At 35.3% G+C, this 27,929-nt stretch overlaps 1 long non-coding RNA gene across 1 annotated transcript; it reads right to left on the reverse strand.

Moving 5' to 3' along the window:
• On the reverse strand, positions 1-27,638 carry LOC117195440 (uncharacterized). Its single transcript, XR_004475157.2, has 2 exons — positions 14,348-27,638; positions 1-11,792 (listed from the first exon to the last, which is right to left on the reverse strand). It is a non-coding gene; the product is annotated as an uncharacterized LOC117195440 (long non-coding RNA).
• Positions 27,639-27,929: the final 291 nt, after the last annotated feature.

Below are 27,929 nucleotides of genomic sequence, written 5' to 3' on the forward strand. Positions count from 1 at the left end.
TAATTTACAGTGAATTTTATTTTTGTTTTTTATTGTTAAAAAACATATAACATTTACTATCATAACCATTTTTAAGTGTATAGTTCAGTAGTAGAAAGTGTATTCACATTGTTGTACAACAGATCTCTTGAATGTTTTCATTTTGCAAAACTGAAAATCCACATTGATTGAACAATAGTTCTCCTTTCTCCTCTCCCCCCACCCAGCCCCTAGCAACCACCATTATACTTTCTGTTTCTATGAGTTTTACTACTTTAGATATCTCATATAAGTGAAATTATAGTGTTTGTCGTTTTATAACTGGTTTATTAAATTAAACATAACGTCTTTAAAAAGTTCATCCATGTAGTAGATGTAACAAAATCTTTCTTCTTTAAGGCTGAATACCATTCCATTGTATGTATATACCACATTTTCTTATCCATTTATCCATTGATGGACATCTGGGTTATTTCTATCTCTTGGCTATTGTGAATAATGCTGCAGTAAACATAGACATGGAAGATCCTGCTTTCAATTATTTTGGATATATACCCAGAATCATTATTTCTGATCATGTGGTAATTTGATTTTTAATTTTTTGAGGAATTGCTATACTGTTTTCCACAGTAGCTGCACCATTTTACATTCCTGCCAACAGAGCACAAAGGTTCCAATTTTGTCATATCCTCACCAACACTTGTTAATTTTTTTAAGTTGGTTATCTTCATGGGTGTGAGGTGATATCTCATTTTGGTTTTGGTTTTTAGTTCTCTAATGATTACAGATGTTGAACATCTTTTATGTTTGTTGGCCATTTCTATATGTTCTTTGGAGAAATGTCTACTCAAGTTCTTTGCCTATTTTTTAATTGGGTTATTTGTTGTTGTTGAGTTGTAAGAGTTCTTTATATATTCAAATATTAAGCCCTTAACAGACATATGATTTGAAAATATTTTCTCCCATTCTGTAGGCTACTTTTTTCACACTGATTGTTTCCTTTGATGTGCAGAAGTTTTTAAGTTTGGTGTAATCCCTTTTGCTTATTTTTGCTTTTGTTGCCCATGCTTTTAGTGTCATATCTTAAAAATCATTGTCAAATATAATGTCATGAAGCATTTTTTTCTTTTAGAAAAAGAATTATTAGGTCTTATGCTTAGATTTTTAATCCACTTTGAGTTAATTTTTTGTATGGTGTAAGGTTAGGGTCCAGTTTCATTTTTTTTGCATGTGGATATCTAGTTTTCCAGTGCCATTTGTTGAAGAGACTGTCCTTTCCCCATTGAGTAGTCTTGGCACCCTTATTGAAGATTGTTTGACTATAGTCAAGGGGTTATATCTGGGCTTTCTATCTAATATGTCATTGGCCTATTTATGTCAGTACCTCACTGTAATTTTACATATATCAGACAATTCTGTGACATAAATGTTAACTTTTATTTATGCTTTAACTCCAGTAAAGGTCACAAGGTGCTTAACTGACACAACTTTTGGATAGTGTTTCAAGATATATTGATTACATTCTCTAATAAAATCAGAGAAAATTGCATCAGTGTTTCAAGCCACAGAATCCCTTGAAGAATTCTTTTATTAATCAATAAATATAAATTGGTCTGGATTGAAAATATTATCACAAACATAATTGACTAGGGAATATAATAAAAATGTTGCCTTTACAGGTGAGGTACAACAGTAAACCTCCTTGAAAACAAGGCTCATATAAATTCTCTACCCCACGGGAACAGTTTTCCATCCTTCCATTGCCCAGGACAGTTTACAGTTAGTATGAGAAAGGATATTCTCACCATATGCTTGTTTTTATTCTCCTCAATGCATGTGAGATTGATCAAATGGCTATTCTCAAATCTAAAGATGCACAACACCCCAAAGTATTTATTGTTTTTAATCTTCTTAATTTTCATTCTAAAGTAAAATTATTTGCATTTTTCTTTTTCAATTTCTATTGTTTTGCAACTATTTTGGAGATAGATGTTATTAGCTTTAGATATTAATTATTTTTCTCACATCTTCACCAAATAATAAGATAAAACAGGATGACACATCTTATTCAACAGTTATGTTGTGTTGACAAGCCAAGGCATAAGCTCTTTTCTAGATGATGATTATTTTTGTGGGGTGCTGGCATAAGTTTGTTCAAACATTTTATCTCTAATCTTAACTATCTTTTAAAAATACTGATTACTACTACTTAACATTTTTTGCAGAGTACTATAAATATAAAATTGGTCCATGTCGATAAATAAAATTAATATTGCACTTTCAACCAGTCATATTGGAATTGTTACAACAGAAAAGTTTTTCTTTACTTTTTTTTTTTTTTTTGCAGTACGCGGGCCTTTCACTGTTGTGGCCTCTCCCGTTGCGGAGCACAGGCTCCGGACACGCAGGCTCAGCGGCCATGGCTCACGGGCCCAGCCTCTCCGTGGCATGTGGGATCTTCCCGGACAGGGGCACGAACCCGTGTCCCCTGCATCGGCAGGCAGACTCTCAACCACTACGCCACCAGGGAAGCCCTAGAACACTTTTTCTTTTAGTTGGTTATAGGTTTTACTATCAGGCATGAACTTATATTTTGAGTTTATATTCCATGTATATAAACTTCCAATTTTGTACACTAAAGAAATCACATTTATTAAACATCTAACCACATAGAAAGGCTCTGAGACAGTTGCTTACCCTTGGAATTGTTCTATCACAGAGACTTTCTAAGTTTCAGGCTGCCCAGTCCTTCTCAATACGTCACCCCTGTGCATAAAAACTGTAGGGGCCACTTAGATCCATGACATGCACAATCAAAACCTCCATCATTATCTTGTATAAAGAGAGGAGATGGATACTGCCCTTCTCCTCTTTATGACCCCAAACTCTGGAGGTCATGAGCCTCCAGAGTTTGGGGTTATAAAGTGACTAAATATGCATGTTCCTAACAGCATTAGATATGAATTTTATTATTCTAAATCTTTCTGATAAACTAGTAGTTAGTTCTAAACCATTTTTAAAACTGAATGTCATGGTAGGTATAGATATAAGTAGAGATGATATTTAAAATATTTGACCTCCAGTATGGCACAAGCAACAACCAATAAGAAAAAGACAGTAATGTACTGCTGGGGTGAGGCCCTAAAGAAATTTAGCTGCCTAGAGAGAGGGGAGATTATAGACAGTCCTAGGTGAGAAAACAAAATGATGGAAGCTCAGGACAGAAGCTCTTTATCAACCAAACAAAAGTGTTGCAATATTGTTACAACTTTACACCTTGTACAGCCACACTTCCGTGTGCCAACAAAAAACAAGCCGTAAGAATATAGACGTTGAATCAGTCACTCTGGTGCACCCTGGACATACTACTACATTTCATTTATGTCACTATTATAGACCTCTATAGGTCTATAACTTTATATTCAAAGATAAATATTTGGTCCCAGCATAGACTATGTCATCCTTGATGCTGCATATGTAAATGTTTACATTTATATTCACAACATAAGGCTTAGCACTTTGCACATGACAGGAATTCAATAAAGCTTGTAGAATAACTGATTTAAACAAAACAGTTTTGTCTCTATGTGTATAAACACTTACTTTCCATAATTAAACCTGAAACATCTTGAAAGTAGTAAAGTGGACAATGCCTGAATGATAGACCAGTGTTTTCTCAGGAACTGGTATATATAATGGACACCTCTGGGACAGCCCACAAAAGCTGCTTTTCCAAGTGTTCATAGAAAAAAGAGAAAAATAACATTTAACTTTTATATCAGTATAGTATCATTCCAGAAACAGATGGCACGTGCAAGTGGTTTTCTGAAGAACATATAAAGAAGCTGCTTATAGAGCTGTGGGACAGGTAAAGGATCTAGGAAGAGATGGCAGCCAGAGACTAGTAATAGTAGGAAGAACATTCCACCTCTATATCTGAAGGGGCAGGAGAGAAAATGTGTTATTGGAGCTTGGCTAAGGCTGAAGTCATGAAGCAGGGTAAATATAAAATATTTTTAAATGATTATTTAAATCTCTTTAAAAATAATTGACTGTCTAATGTGGTATGGTAAAAATAACATGTAAAATGTGTGAGAAGAGCACAAAAGCCACGAGGGGAAAAATGGAAGTATACAAATTTAAAAAAATTTTATACTATATATTAAGTGGTATAATGTCTCTTGAAAGTAAACTGTGATAAGTTAAAGATGTGAACTATAAACCCTGAAACAATCACTATAAGTAATTAGTCAGACTTATAGTTCATAAGCCAACAAAGGAGATTGAATGGAATCATTAAAAAACAATTAATCTAACAGAAGGCAGAAAAAGATGAAACAATTTAAAGCAAATAGTAAGGTGATAGATTTAAACCCAACTATATTAATAATAATATTAAATGTAAATGCTCTAAACACCCTGGTCAAAACCCAGAAATTCTCAGATTGGATTAAAAAGCAAGGTCTATATATATTCTACCTACAACAAACCTACATTAAATGTAAATATAAGATTAGGTTAAAAGTAAAAGAATTGGAAAAAAATATATATATATACACACACACACACATATACACACACTAATCTAAAGAAAGCTGAAGTATATAAATAACAAAGATTTCAGAGCAAAGAATATTATAAAGGACACAGAGGGTTAATTATAATGATAAAAGGGCCAATCAAGCAGACACACACTGCTAAATGTCTATGTGCTTAATAACATGGTTTCAAAGTACCTCAAGATAAAACTGATAGAACATAGAACTTCAGGGAGAAATATTAAAGTTCACAATTATAGTCAGATTTCAATACTCATTTCTCAGTGAGATGAAACATGTAGATAGAAATCCAATACTAACATAGAAAGCTTGATTAACACTACTAATGAACTTGCTTTAATTGATATGTATAGAATACATCTAAAAACATCAGAATACATGTTCTTTGCAATGCACATGAAACATTTAACTATTCTAGGCCATAAAATAAGTCTCAATAAACTTAAAATTTTTCAGTTCTCGCAATGTATGTTCTCTAACAACAGTGGAATTAAATTAGAAGTCAATAACAGAAGGATCTCTAGAATTTCTTTACATACTTGAAAACAGAATAAAACACTTATAAATAACTCATGGGTTAAAATAGAGTCAAACAATTAAAATGTATTTTGAGATGAATAAAAAAGAACATATTTTAAGATTAGTGGGATCTCCCTCATTGAGAACGTAGAGGGAAATTTATAGCACTAAATAATTATATTAGAAAAGCTCTCAAGTCAATGACTTCAGCTTCCACCTTAAAAACCAGAAAAAGAAGAGCAAATAAAGCCAAAATATGCCAAATAAAGGAAATAAAAACTATCAGTGTGGAGCTTCCCTGGTGGCGCAGTCGTTGGTGGTCTGCCTGCCAGTGCAGGGGACGTGGGCTCATGCCCCGGTCCGGGAGGATCCCACGTGCTGTGGAGCGGCTGGGCCCGCTGGGACTGCGTGTCCAGAGCCTGTGCTCCGTGGCGGGAGGGGCCACAGCAATGAGGGGCCCGTGTACCGCAAAAAAAAAAAAACTATCAGTGTGGAAATCAACAAAATAAAAATGAGCAAAATAAAACTACAAAAAGTTAATGAAACTAAAACTTTGTTCTCTGAGAAATTCCATATTCGTAAACATCTATTCAGGCTGATCAAAAAAATGCTACAAATGGCCATATCAGGAATAATATAATTAACATAACAATAGATTCTACAGATATTAAAAAGATAATAAAGGGTAATTATAAACACATTATTCTAATAGATTTGACAACTAAGGTGAAATGCACAAATTCCTCAAAAGACAAGCTTACCTAACTTCACTCAATAAGAAATAGCCAGAATAGCCCCATACCTATTTTAAAAACTGAATTTATAGTTTAAAATCTTCCCACACAAAAATAACCTCTAGGTGAAGACGGCTGTTGGGGGAGGTCATTGAGAAGATGTAAGCAGAAGCTGACCCTCAAAATGGACCCAGGCAATTGGAGGTTCCCCACCCACTCCTCTGTCTTTGGAATGTGTTCTGCTTGCCATCCCCACTCCCAGAAGTTGCCCCAAGGATACAGCCTTGAAATAGAAATGTGGTGTTGAGACTATCCGGATGGTATATGTGACTGAACCAGTTAAGGACTCTATATAAATGTTTAAGATTTAGCAGGCAGATGCAGAGATCTACAAATCTTGAGGCCACCCCAGACAAGCCTCATAAATAAGTTCCCTTGCCTATTAAACCTGTCATTTACAAATCTGGAGTGATCTGTCTCTTTCTTTGTTCTCTCCCTGCCTTCTGCATATGGGGGCCAGTTTCATATTACACCTGGGAAACTCCCAAGGAGGTTGTGAAGCAACAGTGGCTTCACTGGCAAATTCTACCAAACATTTAGGAAGAAATAATGCCAATTCTACATAAATGAAAAGAAAATTGAGAGATAGGGCTACTTTTCAGTTTATATTATGAGGCCAACCTTACCCAGATTCTAAAACCAAAGACATTAAAAGAAAAGAAAACTGCAGGTCAATATCCCTCATGAATATAAGTGGAAAAAATCTTAACACAATTTTAGCAAATCAAATCCAGCAATATGTAAAAAGGCTAATACATACACAAGTGGTGCTTTTCTTAAGAATGCCAAGTTGGTTTAATCTTCAAAAATCAATCAATGTAATTAAACTTATGAATAGATTAAAAAGAAAAAAAATCCGAATAAACACACAAATATCATTTGAAAACAACCCATACCTGTTTCTAATAAAATCCTTTGGAGTAGCACTATTTGCAATAGCCAAGACATAGAAGCAACCTAAGTGTCCATGGACAGATGAATGGATATAGATGTGGAATATATATATATATATATATATATATATACATACACACACATATATATACACACATATATATATATATACATACATACTCCCAGCCATAGAAAAGAAAATAATGCCATTTGTAGTAACATGGATGGACCTAGAAATTGTCAAACTAAGTGAAGTAAGTCAGGCAGAGAAAGACAAATATAATATGATATCACTTATACATGGAATCTAAAAAAATGATACAAATGAACTTATCTACAAAACAGACTCACATACATAGAAAACAAACTATGGTTACCAAATGGGAAAGGGGAAGAATAAATTAGGAATTTGAGATTAACAGATACACAGTACTATATAAAATAGATAAACAATAAGAACCTACTGTATAGCACAGGGAACTCTATTCAATAACTTGTAATAACCTATAATGGAAAGGAATATATATATATAACTTTGCTATACACCTGAAACTAACACAACATTGTAAATCAACTATACTTCAATTTTTTGAAAAACTTTGGCAAACTAGGAATAGGAGAGAACTTCTTCAACCTGATAAAGGGGACCTATGAAAAACCTGTAGTTAACATCATAATTAATAGTGAAAAGCTGAATGTGTTCACATAAGATCAGGTGCAAGGCAAGTATGTCCATTCTCACCACTTCTGTTCAGCGTTTTGCTAGAAGTCCTAGCCAGTGCAATAAGACAAGAAAAAGAAATGAGGCATTCAAGTTAGAAAGGGAAGAAATAAAGTTGTCTCTGTTTACAGATGACTTCATTGTCTATATAGAAAATCCTATGATCTGCACAAAAAGCTTTTAGGACCACTCTGTGTGTTTATAAAGTTTTTTATACAAGATCAATACACAAAAATCAACTGTCTTTCTATATACCAGTAGCAATTAGAAATTTAAAAATATTCCACTTACAATACCATCAAAAATGCGATTTATTAAAAGGTAAATCTGATAAAATATGTGCAATAAAACCACAAAACATTGTGGAGAGAAATTAAAGAGAACCTAAATAAATTCAGAGATATGCTATGTTTATAGATCAAAAGATTCAATATTGTAATGATGTCATGATCTCTAGATTCAGTACAATCCCAATCAAAACCCTAGAATGCTTTTTTGGTAGACACTTAAAAGCTGATTCTAAAATTCATATGCAAAGGCAAAGGATCTGGAACAGCCAAGGCAACTTTGAAAAAGAAGAACAGAGTTGGAGTCCTTAAACTATCTGACTTCAGATTTATTTTAAAGTGACAGTGCAAAGACAGGATGGCATCAGTATCAAGATAGACCAATAGAGCAAAGGAAAAGAATGGAGTCCAGAAATAGATCCACACATTTATAGAGACTTAATTTTGACAAAGGTGCAAAAATAATTATTGGAGAAATAAGATTTTCAACAATGTGATGAAATAATTGAATATCTATACATAAAAAATATTAACTTCAATCCATACCTAACATCACATGCAAAACTAATTCAAAGTATTTAATAAATCTAAATGTATAACCTACAATTAAAATAAGAAGAAAATCCTTTTACTTGCAGCAACCTGGATGAACCTGAAGGGTGTATGTTAAATGAAATAAAGCCAGACAGAGAAAGACAATGACTGCATGGTATAACTTACGTATGGAATCTTTAAAAAAAAGAAAAAAAAAAAGGTTTTTTTAAAGTCAGAAACAGAGAGTAGGAATGTGGTTGCCAGGGTCTGGTGAGGCTAAAAGAGAAAGTTTTGTAAAACGATAGTTATATTCTAGTTATATGATGAATAAGGTCTGAGGATCTAATGTTGACTATAGTTGATAACACTGTATAGTATAATTGGGTATACACACAATATTGTTTAATTAAAATTTGCTGAATGTAGAACTTAAATATTCTCACAAAAAAGTTTTAAAAATGTAAATATGTGAGATGATGGATGTGTTAATTAACTGGATGGGGGAATCCTTTCACATTGTATACACATACCAAATCATCACATTAAATATTGTCTGACAAGGCATTTATTTGTCAATTAAAACTCAAAAAAGCTGGAAAAAATTAAAGCACACTGTAGGTAAAAATTTCCACTTGTTGGGGGAGGGGGAGGGAAGACTGAACACACCAAGTGCTGGCAAAGATTTGAAGCAAGTGAAGCACTCATACACTACTTGAGGGAACGTAAAAACAATTTTTCAATTTTATAAGAAGGCAAATATACATAGCATATGACCTATCCATTCCAATCTTTGGTATTTAGCTTAGAGAAATAAAATCAGATGTCTGTACAAAGACTTGTCTATGAATGTTTATAGAATCTTTACATTTAATAACCCAAAACTAGAGAAAACCCAAATGCCAACAAATGACTGGATGCAGTATATTCATGAAATAAATTTTGATACATACAATAACATGTACGAGTCTGATAAAATTTTTTTGAATGAAGAAAAGCTGACAAAAAAGTAAATCCTACCTAATTCTATTTATATAAAAGTCTATAAAATAAAAAATAATCCCAAATATCTAAACAGCTCATACAACTCAACATCAAAAAAAAACCTGGTTATGGTAAAAATGGGCAGAAGACCTGAGAAGACATTTTTCCAAAGAAGACATACCTATGGCCAACAGCCATCTCAATAAAGAGATGCTTAATATTACTAATCATCAGAGAAACACAAATTAAAACTATAATGAGATGTCACCTCACACCTGACAGAATAAAGGTCACAAACAACAAATGTTGGTGAGGATGTGGAGAAATGGGAACCCTCATACACTGTCGGTGGGAGTATAAATTGGTGCAGCCACTGTGGAAAACAGTATGGAGGTTTATCACAAAAAAAGACCCAAAAACTAAAAATAGAACTACCATATACCCCAGCAATTCCATTCCTGGGTGTATATTCTAAAAAAATAAAAACACTAATTTGAAAAAGATACATACACCCTAATGTTCATAGCATAATTATGACTGCCAAGATATGTCCATTAACAGATGAATGGAAAAAGAAGATGTGATACACACACACACACACACACACACACAATGAAATACTACTCAGCCATAAACAAAAATAAAACTTTGCAACAGCAAGGACGGACTTGGAGGGCATTATGCTAAGTGAAATAAGTCAGACAGAGAAAGACAAATACTGTATGATATCACTTATATGTGGAATCTAAAAAATAAAACAAACCAGTAAATGTAACAAAAAAGAAACAAATGCACAGATATAGAGAACAAACTAGTGGTTACCAGTGGGGAGAGAGAAGGGGATTTGGGCAAGACAGGGGTAGGGGATTAAGAGGTACAAACTACTATGGATAAAATAAATGAGCTAGAACAATATATTGTACAACACAGGGAATATAGCCGATATTTTATAATAATTATAAATGGAGTATATACCTGAAACATATAATATTGTACAATTCTATCTCAATAAAAATAATTATTAATTAATCTATAGTGACAAAAGCAAATCAGTCATTGCCTGAGGATTTAGAGGATGGGGGTCCTGAAGTGGGGTAGCAAAGAGGGATTCCAAAAGAGCATTAGGAAACTTTTAGTGTGATGGATCTATTCAACATTTGGTATGGGTGTATGTAAAAAGTTATCAAACTTACACTTAATAGATGTATAATTTGTTGTGTGTCAATTATACTTCAATAAAGCTGTTTAAATAAAGGGGTTGTAAATGTCTTCCTTAGTACAGTCACTTAACTAATGGAGACACAGAGGCATAGAGATATTCTCCAAATCACACATTTACCCACTATCCACATCTCATAACTCAAGCCAAATAGTCCTTTTGTTACTCCAAACAATCTATTTGCAAGAATAACTTCACTGATAATTCAGTTGATAGATATCCTTAGAATAAAACCTTTCAAAATATCAGAGCATGTTACATATTATATCATAATTTCAATGCACAAAACTAGAAAACAACACCCTATGCAGGCTGTCACAAAGATTTCAAAGTACAGAAAATATTCTTGATAAGTAATTTGTCATTTAAAGGAAATATGAAAGAAACTTGACTTTATTAGCTTTCATGTAATAGCAATGCTGTATGATGTTTTGTACTTCTTGTGTTAATTTTCTATACCTGCATAGCAAATTACTATAATCTAACAGTTTAGAAAAACATAACAAAATTTATGATCTCAGTTGTCATGAGTCAGGAGTCTACACACATTAACTAGGTCCTCACTTCAGGATCTGACTGGGCTAAAATCAAGGTGTCAGCCAGAGCTATTATCTTATCTGAGTCTCAAGTCCTCTTCCTAGCTCCCTGGCAGTTGGTAGAATTTAGTTCCTTGAGGTTACAGGACTGCCTGCTATTCCTTGCCACAGGGTCTTCTCCATAATTCTATAGTTTGTTTCTTACAGGCCAACAGAAAATCATCTCTGCTGCTTCAAATCTCTCTCTTCAGGAAGGACTCAACTCCTTTTAAGAGCTCACCTAGTTAGATCAGACCCAGTGAGGATAATCTCCCTTTTCATTAACTCAAAGTCCTCTCATTTCAGATTTTAATTACATTTTTAAAATCCCTTCACCTTTGAAACATAATCACAGTCATGAAATCCATTATATTCACAGTCCTACCCATACTCTAGGGGAGGGAATAATATAAGTACATACCCCGGTATGTTGGAATTTTCAGGCCCACCTCAAAATTCAGAGTTACATCACATCTCTTTGGATAAACTTCACTATGGAAAGTGTATATTTCTCTCAGTGTTGCTACTGAAATTCTAAGTAATCATAACAGATTAGAAGGGGAAGAGGGATTTTTAAACATCAACATTACACCAAATCCAGTTCTGAGAGATACCTTCCCTGCTTTGTTCCCCTCCATCACAAGCTTGCCTCATACATAGGGAAGCTTCACTGACAGTCGTGGTTTCCAAGGTAGTGTTTAAACCAGAGGTGGCTGAACAAGACAGAACACTGGAATATAGGAAGAAAATAAAATATAAAAACTTTAATTCATACTTCTTTTATCCCATCATTTTAAAATTACTTTATATTTGCATAATATTTATAATCACATAAAATTATAGAGCAGTACTATAAGCATACAATTTACAAATAAATGAATACACATACATTGGAGATGCACCCTCAAAAACCATTTTCTAATGGGGTGAATAATACAAATGTTGAAGTCCACTGACATATCTGGGTTTTTTCAAAGGAGCAAACCCAGAATCTACAATAACCATAGGCCCTGGGTTTCTTCACCAGGCCAGTAACACCTGGGATTTTATTGAGACAGAATGAGGGCCACAGATATAACCTAAAGGAGCTATTTCACCAAACTCTGAAACCCAGTGGGCCCCATCTGCCCAGCTCTGTGTTACATTCATTTTGTGAATCATTCCCGCCCACCCCTGCTGTGAAGACCACACAGATTTTCAAAGGGACCTTAAATCAATTGCAAGAGTTGTGTCAGGTGGAACAGAAAGATCAGATTTGGTTAAAATAGAATGGAGGTAGAATGGAGCAACCACAAAGCCTGTCACGGCCACAGAGTTTGCAAGGGTATAGGGTCCCCAACAGGAGTGCAGGGCAGCCTCCTGCTGGAGAATGCTGAACATTAGCATGCACCGGGCCTCCTGAAACACATGACAGAGTTGCAATGAAGACAGAACAGGATGGATAGTGTGGAAAATTTTTAGGGAAAGCCAACCAACAATCGTGCATGTGGCAGCTGCCAATAAAACTTAGTAGTTAAAAAAAAAAAAAACAAAACTTAGTAGTAGGGTCACAGTGACCTAAGAGGTTCACACAAATTAATACAACCTGGCACATTCAGGTTGTAAGTATCAGAGCTTGACTCCAGAAGCCGTGATTGGTAAGAAACACTAGTAACTTTCTGTGCTTTTCTTAGCCTTACTGGAATGACCAATTAATGGGGAGAAATTTATATTATTCATAGGTGGATTGGTCACAACCACAGACAGATTTCAATTTCTTTCCAAATTTCTTCATGGGAATATCTGAGAAAAACACAAGAAAGTGCTTCTGAAATGTAAACACTTTCTAGGAATAAAGAAATGGTACTTATATATGATTTTGACAATAGCCTTTGTGACAAAATTGAAATTATAATGGAGGAATCATCATTCAGGCACACAAAAATGGAGTCAAATAGCCATTGAGAATCTGGTTTCAGACATGTCCCTACACCACTGAGAAGTTAAACCTTCTGTGAACTATTCCTAACCCAAGAACACCAGCCTTTTTAAAAATGTCTGCTAACTGCAAATTTGTGTCTCTCCTTGTAACTATGCAACCATAATGGACCCCAACCAACCCTGATTAACAAGTACCCTTACTTCTTGCTAGCTCCAATTATAATTCTTGATAAACAATTCATGTAACTAACTGTAACCTTGTGGTTTTTGCCTTTATAAACCTCCCGCATATTGTAGTCCAGCAGAATACAATTCAAGTGCTTCTTGATTCTGTGTCTCTTAGGCTGCAGTCCTAACAACCCCCAAAATAAATACTTTTTTTATTTCAAACATGTCCTCATTTCTGAAATTTTGGTTAATAGCCTCTTACAAAAATGAATGGAAGACATCAATGCAATGATGTGCATTTTTATAGAAATGCATAATATTTTAATTGTTGTTGAAATAAAATTCTAAAGGTAGTTTGCCAATTTTATAAACTTTATTTTCACATATAAGAAAACACACAGGAAGATGTTATTTACTTGGGATAATGTAAAACAGTTCTGGGAGAGATAAGAAAAATAGACTCTCATTGACCACATAATTTGATTAGATGTAGTGACTAGACTAAAAAGCAGAGAGGAGGTTTCAAAAAAATATTTGATAAAATTAAACATCAGATCAATATGCCTGGGGTGCAGAACCACTGATCATTCTCACAACTGGCATATTGAGAAGGGATCCTAGATGCCAGGCAGAATAACTTCAGGGAGCCATCTTAAACACTGGTGTATCTGAAGTCAATAATCAACAGTCTGTATTGAAAACAGCATCTTTGTTTATCAGTGCTTGTCACAATGAAGGAATATGTGCAAAGAACAAGTTCAGCCAGAGGAGTACTTCAATTTATAATGCCTAAATCAGTCACTTTTTGTCATAATACTAGGCATAGATAATGGTTGATCCAGCACAGACTGCATTACCCCACAATTTCCTGCAGTAGACACGTCATTATTTGGTGCACTCTTTCAATATTAACACATCATTGTACTCAGGTATGTTTGTCAATATCAAGCTAAATGTCAATAGAAGACTCAGTGAAGGTTTGAAACTCTTGCAACTTGTTCTTGGAGACAATGCTAACAGAATTTTTTTTAAAAATTGTCTTGTGCTACTATTCTCATTTAGGTACCAATAAGTGAAGCCATGCTGGGGAAAAAAGTCGCTCTTTCAGATACCTGCCCACTCTGAGCTCAGAGCCCTTTCATCCCTGTCAAAGATAGGTACCTAGACACTGCAACAATTTCCTGAGGGGGCTCTTACGTGTGGTTTTTAAAGCAAAATGAGCTCATCTGTGACTTTTCTTCCAAAACTGCTTGTGAAGTGAATATCCTGTATGCTAGTCATGTCTCTCCACCCCTGCAGTATTTGTAACACTGTGTTCCCCTTTGTTCTTAGTTGCTGCTATTTCAATAGGATTCTGTGAAGTGGTGGGAGTGGGGAGTTAGTCAACCAGCTTGAATAGAAATAGCAGTTGTAATCTTAAAACAAAGAAGAAAAGTGTTTGGGTGAGGGTGAGAGAGTCAAAGTCTTACTGTGAACTTAAAATCACAGTACGTATGAAGTTGCCCTGGTTCTAGCACCACATTTTAGTTATTTTATAATATTGAAATAGAACAAATTCTATTAAATTTGAGAATAGTATCTCTTTCACTGTGACAGCCACCACATATGTTGATACTGTGTTTCCAGGTAGAGTATAAACAACACATATACAAGGGCATATTTCCAGTAACTTGTATAAAGTCTATTATGTACATGTTTAATAAATACTCATTATTATAAATATTCATAAACAAATAAATGAATAAATGTTCTCTAAATACCTTATATCTAAACTATACAAATCTAGTAAGACAGATTTTAACACTTTCAAATAATGTGGTGGGACAGTGTTCACTGCAGCTCTATTTACAATAGCCAGGACATGGAAGCAACCTAAGTGTCCATTGACAGATGAATGGATAAAGCAGATGTGGCACATATATACAATGGAATATTAGCCATAAAATGAAATGAAATTGAGTTATTTGTAGCGAGGTGGATGGACCGAGAGTCTGTCATACAGAGTGAAGTAAGTCAGAAAGAGAAAAACAAATACCGTATGCTAACACATATATATGGAATCTAAAAAAAAAAAAAAAAATGGTCATGAAGAACCTAAGGGCAAGACGGGAATAAAGACTCAGACCTACTAGAGAATGGACTTGAGGACATGGGGAGGGGGAAGTGTAAGCTGGGACAAAGTGAGAGAGTGGCTTGGACATATATACACTACCAAATGTAAAATAGATAGCTAGTGGGAAGCAGCCGCATAGCACAGGGAGATCAGCTCGGTGCTTTGTGACCACCAAGAGGGGTGGGATAGGGAGGGTGGGAGGGAGGGAGACACAAGAGGGAAGAGATATGGGGATATATGTATATGTATAGCATTCACTTTGTTATAAAGCAGAAACCAACACACCATTGTAAAACAATTATACTCCAAAAAAATGTTTAAAAACAAAAACGTAAGAAATGCGGTGGGAAAAAATTTGTTAAGTAAAATAGAAAAAATAATCAAATTTAAATGAAGTAAAAAACTTCCAAATCAGTAAATCCAAGGCTTTTATGGGTAAAATATGAATATCCTTACAGCTTTTGAATAGTCTTAATTGCAAATACTAACTGTTTATGAAATATGAAGTAAAGAGCAAATTGGTTTCAAAATACTAGTTCTATTGTGCTACTGTCGAGGCAGGAAACATTTCACCCTTAACCTTCTTTAGTTATTTTGGCTGGTCTAATAATTAAATTGACACAAAACAGATTAACAGGAGAAAAACACAATTTAATTTGTTTGCACAAAGTTCTCATAAAGATGGGGCTAAGAAGTGACCAGAGCAGGCAGATTTTATACTTTTTAGACAAAGAAACAATACATTTGTGAAGAATTGACAGAACAAAGAAATTTAGGCTGTGGGTGCTTAATTAGTGAAGAATCTAAACAGAGTTGTGCTTAGGGTAGTAAATTAGTAGAGAAGCGATAAGGTTGATTTGTACATTCTTCTCAGCCCTAAATTCTCTATCTCTGGTGATAAGGATGTCCTTCATGGAAGATTTATTTCCTGCTTTCAGGGAGACAAAGAGGAGGGTCAAGGGGCTCTCTTGCCTTGGCCATTTCTTAAATAACTTTACTTCAAAATAATCAAGATGCCACTTTGGCATGTTTTGGAGTGACCTGTCCTAAGCCCCAGCACCACAAATTCAAAGTACTGAAGAAGTAGTACCAAAGAAGGTAGTCCCTTAAAAATTGCAAATTGAGGATTCTAAACATATGGAGTAACAATCCTTTTTTCTCTTTAAAATTTAATATGATAAAATGTTACTAATATATGTAATAGTGTTGTGACAAATAATTCTATAATTCTGTAATTTCTTCTATTTTTATCTATATTAAAGTAAATGAGAAAAAAGTTACAAAAATGCCTGTAGGCTTACTGCCTAATAATTTTTACTTTAAATTATAAATCTATATGTTTTAATATATTTCTATTACTTTCTTCAATAAATGTATATTCTACATATGTTGCTGCTGAATGTAGACCAGTTTCAATCTTCTACATATCATGACTCCTCAAAGACCCCATCAAAACTGAAATTTACTGAAGCCCAAACAGCCATGTCAGCCAGGTCTGCATGCCCTTGGATTGGGTGATTTCCTCTATAACTACATCTTTCCTGTCAGCATCTCCAACTCTCCTCTGCCACTCAGGTTTCTAATTATGAAGCTTCATGAAGATAATGATTGGATCATTTACCAACTTTTGGGTTTATGATACATAATATATATAGAATTTGCCTGTGAATGCTGAAGGACAAAATAAACATATGTCCTTTTTCCCCCAAAACTGAAGATACATGTCAATCTATTATTAAAATAATTTTTAAAATCATAAGAAATATTTAAATAATGTTTTTCATGGATATTACTCTTTTTAATTATTCGACATGCCAAGTTTTATTTAATTTCCCTAAAGTGTCCTTGGGTTTTTATGGCTATCATATATATTACAGCTGTTGACTGAAAAAAGAATGATAGCCTCTTAGATAGCTCTTAAGAACTGCTCTGAAGAGGTGGGGGAAGGTCAGTATATATATGGTTTTGGTGAAGGGGGTGCATGCAATCAATCATACAACTCAGTAGGAGGTTGCTGCTAGTCACTAGGAGCAAATGTCTCCATTAATGATTTTAGTGCTTTTTCTAGGTATGAGAAGATGCAAGAAATTGGGCTTATAACATTTTCCCCTGAAAATATCTAATTATCTGAAGACCTGTTCTGTCAGTTTTTTTCCAAAGCAAAGAGTGCCTAATTCCTGATCTCAACCCCGAACTACTTTCAGGGTGTGTTAAAGGTCAGCAAGTACACTGGCTAGTGACTTCATTCTTGTAGAACTGGATGCAAGTGATATTTTTTAGTTTGCACAGTATAGTATATATTTCATACTGTAATGTGCCAGGAAAAATGTAATCTAGCTTGTGACAAGGTGAGCTTTGTTTTATTATCAAAATGATATTTAAGATCTTACATAATTATAGGTATTTTTGTCCAAAATTCGCATCAGAAAGAATTGTTTTATATATGTTAACTAGTTTGGTGTGCAGCGTGAAGAGCTTCAAGACACTTATTAGGAAGACAAATGGATTATTACTACCCCCACAAAAGTATTTTTTTTGTAGAATATTGATCCAGTTATCCAAGAGAAGTAATAAACTGAGGTAATAAAAATACCAGTGTTAATAGGCTCTCATTTTTATTATCAATAGAGGAAAAGCCATTTTTCTCAGTATATTAATAGTTAATAAACCTAAATTTAACATAATTACTGTAAATATCAAAGAAGCTTTTAACTCTGAAAAATGGTTCCAGTAACACTACAGAATTTGAAATATTAAAATAAGAAAAAGAAGACTAAAATTAGGAAAAACTACACCTAGAGATAAAAAATAAAGCAAAACGGAAGATTATTTTTGTCTAAAGATGTATAATTTTGCCATAAATTAACTAATGGTAATTTTGGATAGTGGTATTTAAGCAATATTTGAGGTTTTAAAAAATCCCATTCAGGGGCTTCCCTGGTGGTGCAGTGGTTGAGAGTCCGCCTGCCGATGCAGGGGACACGGGTTCGTGCCCCGGTCTGGGAAGATCCCACATGCCGTGGAGCGGCTGGGCCTGTGAGCCATGGCCACTGAGGCTGTGCATCCGGAGCCTTGCTCCACAACGGGAGAGACCACAACAGTGATAGGCCCGCGTACTGCAAAAAAAAAAAAAATTCCCATTCGGTGTAAAAGCTTAACACAACAAGTGTGAGAAAAAGATTTCATCAGCTAAATGTATCATTACAGTATATAAGTACAATTTATCAGACTGAACTGATGAATCTGAGTATGTAATCCTCACATGGCTGAGGAATGCCTGAGCCAACACAGGTAAATCTTTGTTCTCAAACGCAATCTACCTCTTGAACAAAAGAAATACAAGTCAATAAGTTGGCAAATTTAACTCCTTTTTCATACAACAAAATTTACTCTTTGGGTGTACACTTTTATTATTGAGAAAAGCATATAGTAATGTGTCCACAACAACATGACTCAGTGTTACCAAGGCTGTTGCCCCAGAATCATTCCCCTATCCCTCCCTTGAATGGAAAGCAATTTCTCTTATCTAAGTTTCAGGAGGAAGCTGCAAAGAGAAAAACAAGAACTGGTTAGAACTAGGACCAAGATGGTGGAAGATTTTAATTCCAGTAGACCTTGAGCCTCATTATACACTCAATATAATGCGTTAGCATGTTAAATGACATACCCACCAGTGCAGTTGCCATGACGACAGCTGGAAATGTCCATATAAGGACAGAGAAAGAGCGTTGCATCAGTTCTGGGTCCAAACCATACCCCTCTTCTTGGATAAGTCATCAATATTCCTCCCTCTCTTTTCAATTTCCTCCCTTTTACCTCAACCCTCCAATATATATGGTGTTTCTGCCCGAATTGAGTTGAGAGTTGATTTGCAAACTAAATTCTCACTTCTCCATTCTTTGGTCGTTGAATAAAACTTGTGCTGTTCCAGACTCAGCACCAGTTTCATTATTGGTTGTGCAAATCTGAGCAGAAAAAGAACGCAGTGGCCAAGACAAAGGGTCGCCACACGGGCTAAGGATCCCAGAGTAGGTCCACTGGACCTGTAACCTGTAACATCAGGACTCAGAACACACCACCAAGTTGACTCAGGATTAGTAGTGAAATGGCTTAAGCAACTTCACAGTAAAATACCATTCAAAGAGCACCAAGAAACAAGAATGCAAATGCCTGCTCTCAAGGATTATTAACAATAACTCTGTCATTACGTGGAGTTGGTATCTATGTCAAAACTGTTGTCTGAAAAAAAATACACAACCTAAAAGTTGAGTTATATTTTATTCGACAGACTTTCTGCAGACTTCAAGCCCAGGAGACAGGACTCTCAGACCACTCTAAGGGACCACTCTGAAGAGGTAAGCGAGGAGCCAGGATACATAGGAGTTTTTGCAACAAAGACCAGGTAGTTGGAACATCAAAAGATTACTGTTAATTAAAGAAAGCCAGACATCTCAAGTTAAGGAATTTAGCACCTTCCTATGTATGAGAAGATGTAAGAGTCTGGGCTCACTGAAATTATTCCTTTGATATGCACTTCAGCTACCTGGGGCCAGTATCCTGTGCTTTCTCATCCTGAGTCTCCTCAGAGTGCACCAGTGGGGTGAGCCTGTAATATTGTGTCTTGATGGCTGCAATATCCTTTGTTTACAGATATGGCAGGCAGCATTTTTTTCCTTTACAATACTGAGGTGCCAGAGGGTGGAGCAAAAAGGGGAATTGGAAGTTCAGAGGTTTGAACTGAAAAGAAGTTAGAGCTACCACTATAGTCTGTTTTTCTGTTTTTTTTAATTTTTTTTGCAGTACATGGGCCTCTCACTGTTGTGGTCTCTCCCGTTGCGGAGCACAGGCTCCGGACACACAGGCTCAGCAGCCATGACTCACAGGCCCAGCCGCTCTGCGGCATGTGGGATCTTCCCGGACTGGGGCACGAACCCGTGTCTCCTGCATTGGCAGGTGGACTCTCAACCACTGCGCCACCAGGGAAGCCCCCTTCTAGAGAATTTTTAATCTCATTTATTGTGTTGTTCATCATTGTTTGTTTGCTCTTTAGCTCTTCTAAGTCCTTGTTAAACATTTCTTTTATTTTCTCCATTCTATTTCCAAGATTTTGGATCATCTTTACTATCATTATTCTGGATTCTTTTTCAGGTAGACTGCCTATTTACTCTTCATTTGTTTGGTCTTGTGGGTTTTTACCTTAGTCCTTCATCTGCTGCATATTTCTCTGTCTTCTCATTTTGTTTAACTTACTGTGTTTGGGGTCTCCTTTCTGCAGGCTGCAGGTTCGTATTTCCTGTTGTTTTTGGTGTCTGTCCCCAGTGGGTGAGGTTGGTTGAGTGGTTTGTGTATGCTTCCTGGTGGAGGGAACTTGTGCCTGTGTTCTGATGGTGGGGCTGGATCTTGTCTTTCTGGTGGGAAGGGCCATATCCGGTGGTGTGTTTTGGGGTGTCTGTGAACTTAGTATGACTTTAGGCAGACTCTCTTCTAATGGGTGGGGTTGTGTTCCGGTCTTGCTAGTTGTTTGACATGGGGCGTCCAGCACTGGAGCTTGCTGGCCATTGGGTGGTTCTGGGTCTTAGTGTTGAGACAGAGACCTCTGCAAGAGCTCTTGCCAAATGATATTACATGGGTCTGGGAGGTCTCTGGTGGTCCAATGTCCTGAACTAAGCTCTCCAACCTCATAGGCTCAGGCCTGACACCTGGCCAAAGCACCAAGACCCTGCCAGCCACATGGGTCAGAAGAAAAAAACCATAATAATAGAATAAAAATTAAGAAAATTAAAAAAGAGAGCAACAAAGCCAATAAACAAATCCACCAGTGATAACAAGGACTAAAAACTAAGCTAAGTTATATGTAAAAATCAGAAACAAATCAGTCACAGAATGCAAACCCCAAGTCTACAGTTGTTCCCAAAATCCACTGCCTCAATTTTGGGAACATTCATTGTCTATTCAGGTATTCCATAGATACAGGTCCGTCAGTTTGACTGTGGGTATTTAATTGCTTCTCCTGAGGCTGCATGGAGGAATTTCCATTTCTCTTCTTTGTTCACCCAGTTCCTGGATTTAGCTTTGGTTTTGGCCTCACCTCTGCATGTAGGTTGCCCTCAGGCACCTGTTCCTCGCCCAGACAGGAGAGGGTTAAAGCAGCAGCTGATTAGGGCTCTCTTGCTCACTCAGGCTGGAGAGAGGGAGGGGTACGGTAGTCATAATTGGAATGTGGGGTGAGCCTGCAGCAGCAGAGACCAACACGACATTGTAAGAGCCTGAGGCGTGCCGTGTGTTTTCCTGGGGAAGTTGTCCCTGGATCTTGGGACCCTGGCAGTGACATGCTGCACAGGCTCCCAGGGGGGTGTGGGTAGTGACCTGTGCTCGCTCACAGGATTCTTGGTTGCAGTGGTGGTGGCAGCAGCAGCGTTAGCCTTTCATGTCCATCTCTGGGATCTGAGCTGATAGCCCTGCCTCACGCCCATCTCTGGAGCTCACTTAGATGGTGCTCTGCCTTCTGTGGATACACAGGGAAGGAATCCCTGCTCCTCGCACACCCTGAAATAACAGTCTCTTGCCTCTTCGGCAGGTCCAGACTTTTTCCCAGACTCCCTCCTGGCTAGCTGTGGTGCATTAGCCCCCTTCAGGCTGTCTTCACTCAGCCAACCTCAGTCCTCTTCCTGGGATCTGACCTCTGAAGCCTGAGCCTCAGCTCCCAGTCCCCACCTGCCCCAGCGCGTGAGCAGACAAGCTTCTCAGGTTGGTGAGCAATGGTTGGCACTGCTCCTCTGTGCAGGAATCTCTCTGCTTTGTCCTCTGCACCCCTGTTGCTGCACTCTCCTCCATGGCTCCAAGGCTTCCCCTCAGCCCACCCCCTGTCCCTGCCAGTGAAGGGGCTCCCTAGTGTGTGTAAACTTTTCTTCCTTCACAGATCCTTCCCAGAGGTGCAGGTCCCATCCCTATTCTTTTGTCTCTGTTGTCTTTTTTCTTCTGCCCTACCCAGGTATGTGGGGAGTTTCTTGCCTTTTGGGAAGTCTGAGGTCTTCTGCCAGCGTTCAGTAGGTGTTCTGTAGGAGTTGTTCCACATGTAGATGTATTTTTGATGTATTTGTGGGGAGGAAGGTGATCTCCACGTCTTACTCCTCTGCCATCTTGAAGATCTCCCTGGGGTGGAAAATTTTGTCCCCTGACAATATCATATAAGATATATTTTAATCAAGTCAAATATAGGTTTGTTTAAAAGCAGCCTAATTAATATGAATTAATTAGCCTATTTAATATGAATGAGCAATTTTATTTTTAAGCTAATACTGTCCCAATTTTTTCCTGGGTCATAATTTTTTCCCACTTTTAAGAGTTGAAAATTGATATTAAGTGCATGTATATTAAATGTTTTATTTTCTATTTGAAATAAATGGTGAAATTTTTATGCACTACAAAAACTACATTTTATAGTTTTAAAATTTGCAAACAAAGAACAATTTTGATACCAGAAAATAACTTTTTCCCTTGGGTCAAAATATGAAGTTTTTACCATAAATTGTTTATATAAAATCCATGAGTCACACAACCAAGCCCTGCATAAATCCAGGAATGATTAATATAATTCAAATGAACAAATGCAGTGAGAATCCCAATAATGTGCATTAACAAAAGTTTTCTGAAATTTACTTTATGAAATTTTGATCTAAATTTAGATACACTGTATTTTTTGGACTATTTGAGGTACATGAATGATGCTCTAAATTTAAATAATGGTAGTCTACTTTTTCTGATTATAAAATAATCCATGCATATAATACATAATTTAGAAATTCAGGATAAACAGAAAAAACTTTCTATGCATATATATATATTTTGTACACTCAATAAATGGTCAGTTTTATATATTATTAAACATACTTCAAGATATTTTTAATGGCATTGAGGCATTTCATTGTGTGGACTATGGACTTGTAGGCTGTTTATACTTTTTCACTATTGTATGCATGACTATATAAAATATTCATGCTTTTTGTGATGTCAAGATTTTTTCCTCAGTGATAAATCACCAAGTACAAGTTCTTAATGAAATTATGTACATATTTTAAACATTTGATAATCTTGTCAAACTGACTTCCTAAAATTTGTCACATTCCCTCTGAAAGGGTAAAATGGACATTACCTCAAGCCATTTCTAACACTGGGTTTTAACTTTTATTAATTTTCTACATATTAATTTATTTTATGGAAGATAGTATCTTTGTTTCATTTTACTTTACATTTTTGGATTGTTAATTTGGCTAGACTTTTTTATGTTCTATATGTTATCTGTATGCCTTCTTTTGATGATAAGTTTTAGTACTAAAAGTTACATTAATTTGGGTGGCTTTTTAATTTAAAAGAAATATTACTTCTTTATGGTGGCTTATCACTAGCAATGAGTGACCACTTATGCGTATTTGCATCATAGCAGGTGTGCTTTGGATTTCATCCCATCCTTGGAGAGTTGACATAAAAATTATCAGAAAGATTTCCTATAACCCAGTGTGATGTGTGGTGTAATCACAGAGCAATATTATAGTCAGGCTTTATGATATCAAATTTGGCAAATGTACAAATATCTTTTTGTGTGCTGGTGAATAAAGATCAGTAACAGATCAGTAATAAAGAATATGTTAGAGGATAATCAGATACAATTACAAGATATTTATGGTACAGCTTTAAGGAAAAATTTCTGCCAAACTAAAATATATTCTTATATAGGTGTAAGATATATCCTTATTTAAGTATAGAAATATATATGTAATCTATCTCAGTAGACTACTGAACAGTGGGAGCTATAGAACATCAAATGGAAGATAAGGTTTGTCTCTTGATACTGCCATTAATAGTTTGAATTATACATCAACATATTTTCTTGCAAAGTTCATGAAATAAGCAATGAAAATTTAAATATATTATACCATTACTTAAACTATATTATTTAACTTATATGCCAATGTTAATTTTGTATGTATTAATTAAAGCAACCAATTTTTGTTACATGTTATAAAATTTTTACAAAATGTGAGAAAAGCAATGTTAAAAATTAAGAGTCAAAGTCATATGTATTCCAAATGGAATTGCAAACAAATTATTAAATTAATTTTAAACTTCTTGTTCCTTATATTACAGTCTACTCAAGTTGTTTCTTATCTATAAGCTTCGACTTCTGCCCTCTAATCTCCTGGTATGTCCTCATCTTTGTAACATTAATCTCCTCCTGCCTGCACCACTTTTTCCAAAGTCCATTCTTTGAAATCATTTATTCATTCATTTATTAAAAACACAGTTCCCAGCACTGTGTTAGGTATCAGGTATAATGCAAAGCACAAGACACAGATGATCAGTGTTCCATGGAGCTTCCATTCTAGTTATAAAGATTTTTAAAACACAGACAAGAAATTTTCATATAACCTGTATTCTCAGAGAGTGTAATCTAGGGTGAGATTTAGAAGATAAAGGGTCAACTCTTTTATCTATGGGAAGAACACTCCAGGTCAATGAGGCAGCAAACTCAAAAGCCCTCAGGCAAGAGTTAGATGTGAGGAATTGGACTGCACTTATAGAGGTTGGTAGGGTAGGGTCATAGAGAACATTTCCTCTGTACAGTCCTACTTGGTCTCTCAAGCAGAAATAACCCCTCATTTATAGATCCCAGATTTCAGGAAGCTTTGTGGGAGAAGTCTCCATGAGAAGCAAGTTATATGTACTCTGTGAAGCTGTTTCTGATTAGGCCCATGTCCAGTGATGGCTCTCTCCCCTGATCGTCCACAGCAGTCCCCTGTCAGTTATGAAAATCACACCCTAGTCACACTTTCATATGTAGACATCTTGTGTCCTCAACTGGATAGTGAGTATCCTGAAGCCATGATCTGTATTTTCTATCTGTATCCTTCAGAGAAAATTCTTTTCTGACTCATTCGTTCCTCAATTCACTCACTCAACCAATAGTTTTTGAGCATCTATTATGTGCTGGAGATATAGTAATGAACAAGACAGACAAGGACCCTCTAATGGAGCTTATATTTTAGTGTGGAAGACAGAAAATAAGTTAAATGTACAAACAAGATAATTTCAGATAAAGATAATTGCTATAAAAAGTAAAATAAGAAGTAACTGAGCTGGCAAGGTAGGGAATGGACATATTAGATTACAGTAGATATGTAATCAAGAAGGACAGAGTGGAAAGAGAGAATCTAAGCAGATCATCCACAGTTTAAAGGAGTCAAAAGCATAGTTGGAGACAATCAGGAAACTACAAGGAGTAACCAGAAAGTAGAGGTGCCAACACAATTACACTTTGTTGCACTATGTTTTTAAGTAGCATTAAAAACAATAAAAAGTTATGTAATAGTCATCATAATAGTTTCCATTACACATGGAATTGTATCACTTATTATGAGGAAAAATGATAAGTCCTTTTGACATTCTAGTAACCAATCTCCATTTAGTGGGCTTCAATTTTGCTAATAGTAAACCTTGCTTTACAAAATTAATTGTAGAGAAATTAATTGACTAATTAATCAATACTCAATTCATTATTCATGGTCAATAAATAATGTTATAACAGGGATCCAGTGTAGCTTCTCTGTAAAAGAAAACAATCATCAGTATAACAGCCAGAATACTGAAGAGAGGGAAACCAGACATTCTGATAGAAATTGCCTTAATATAATCATCACTAAAATGAGAACTACACTAGGCCAAGAGCTCTGTCTTCATCTTTGAATTCTCAACAACTTGCCCAATTTCTGGCTTATGCCAGCTTTAATAAATATTTACCGAGTTAGTAAAATTAGTGAATGATAATCTAATGTCTCTGCCAATAATCTAATTATTTAATGCATTTATTTTATATTAATATCATGAAAGAAATATTAAGTGGGGAATCTCAAGATTTGGGGGTTCTTATAAAGAACCAAACAAAGGCATCTGTGAAAAGATGGTATGAAATTAGAAATTAGTTATAAGAAGAAAACTGGAAAACTCATAAATATGTGAAGATTAAACAATTTGCTCTTGAACAAACAATGGGTCAAAGAAAAAAACAAAAGAAAAATCAAACTATATCTTGAGGCAATGAGAATAGAAACACAACATATCAAAACTTATGTGATGCAATGAAAGAAATTGTAAGAGGGAAGTTGGTACATTAAGAAACCTACAGTAAGAGAAACAAAATCTCAGTTAAATGACCTAACTTTATACTTTAAGGACCTAGAAGAAGAACAAACTAGGTCCAAAGTTAGTAGAAGAAAGGAATAACAAAGATTAAATCAGAAATAAATGGAACAAAACTAAGAAGAAAATAGACAAGATCATTATAACTAAGAATTGGTTTTTTTGAAAAGACAAACAAGAGAGACAAAACTTTAGCTAGACTAACTAAAAGAAAACAAGAGAGGGGGAGAGAGAGAGAGAGATAGAAGATATGAATAAATAACACTATAAATGACAGAGGAGACATTACAACTGATATCACTCAAATACAAAGGATCATAAGAGACTACTATGAGCAAATATACACCAACAAATTTGACAACCTAAAAGAAATGGATAAATTGCTAGACACATACAACTCTCCAAGACTGAATCATAAAGAAATAGAAAAATTTGAACACATGAATTACTAATAAGGAGATTGAACTGGTAATCAAAAATCTCCCAATAAGAAAAGTTCAGGACTAGATGGCTTCACTGATGAATTCTATCAAACATTTAAGAAGTAATACCAATCCTTCTCAAACACTTCCAAAAAGCAAAAGTGGAGGGAACACTTCCATTTTAACACATTCATTTTATGAGAGCACCATTACCCTAACACCAAAGTCAGACAAGGAATTATAAGAAAAGAAAATTATAGGATAATATCTCTGATAAACTTGATGTAAAAAACATCAAAATTTAGCAAATTGTATTCAACAGTACATTCAAAGGATCATGAATAATGATCAAGTGAAATTTAGTCCAGGAATTCAAGGATAGTTCAATATCTGCAAATCAATCAATGAGATATACACATTAACAAAAGGAAGGATAAAAATCATGAGACCATCTCAATAGATGCAGAGAAATTATTTGACAAAATTCAACATTCTTTCATGATAAACTCTAAAAAAAAACTGGGTATAGAGGAATGTACCTCAACATAATAAAGTCATATATGACAAAATCACAGCTAACATCATACTCAATGGTGAAAAGCTAAAAGCTTTTTCTCTAATATCAAGAACAAGGCAAGGATGCCCACTCTCACTACTTTTATGCAGCATAACACTGAAAGTCCTAGCCAACGTAATTAAACAAGAAAAGAAAAGAAAAGCCATACAAATCAGAAAGAAGTAAAATTGTTCCTATTTGCAGACAGTATATTACATATAGAAAACCCAAAAGACTCCACCAAAACACTGTTAAAACTAATAAATGAATTCAGTAAATTTGCAGGATGACAAATCAATATACAAAAAATTAATTGCATATTAATAAATTAATAACAGAAAGAGAAATTAAGAAAACAATCTCATTTACAATAACATCAAAAATAGTAAAATTCTTGGGAATAAGTTTAACCAAGGAGGCAAAATATATGCTGAAAACTATAGGACATTGAAGGGAAACTGAAAAAGACATAAATAAATGGGAAAGTTAATCCCT

Source organism: Orcinus orca, chromosome 6 (assembly GCF_937001465.1).
Source record: "Orcinus orca chromosome 6, mOrcOrc1.1, whole genome shotgun sequence".
NCBI classification, from domain to species: Eukaryota; Metazoa; Chordata; class Mammalia; order Artiodactyla; family Delphinidae; genus Orcinus; species Orcinus orca.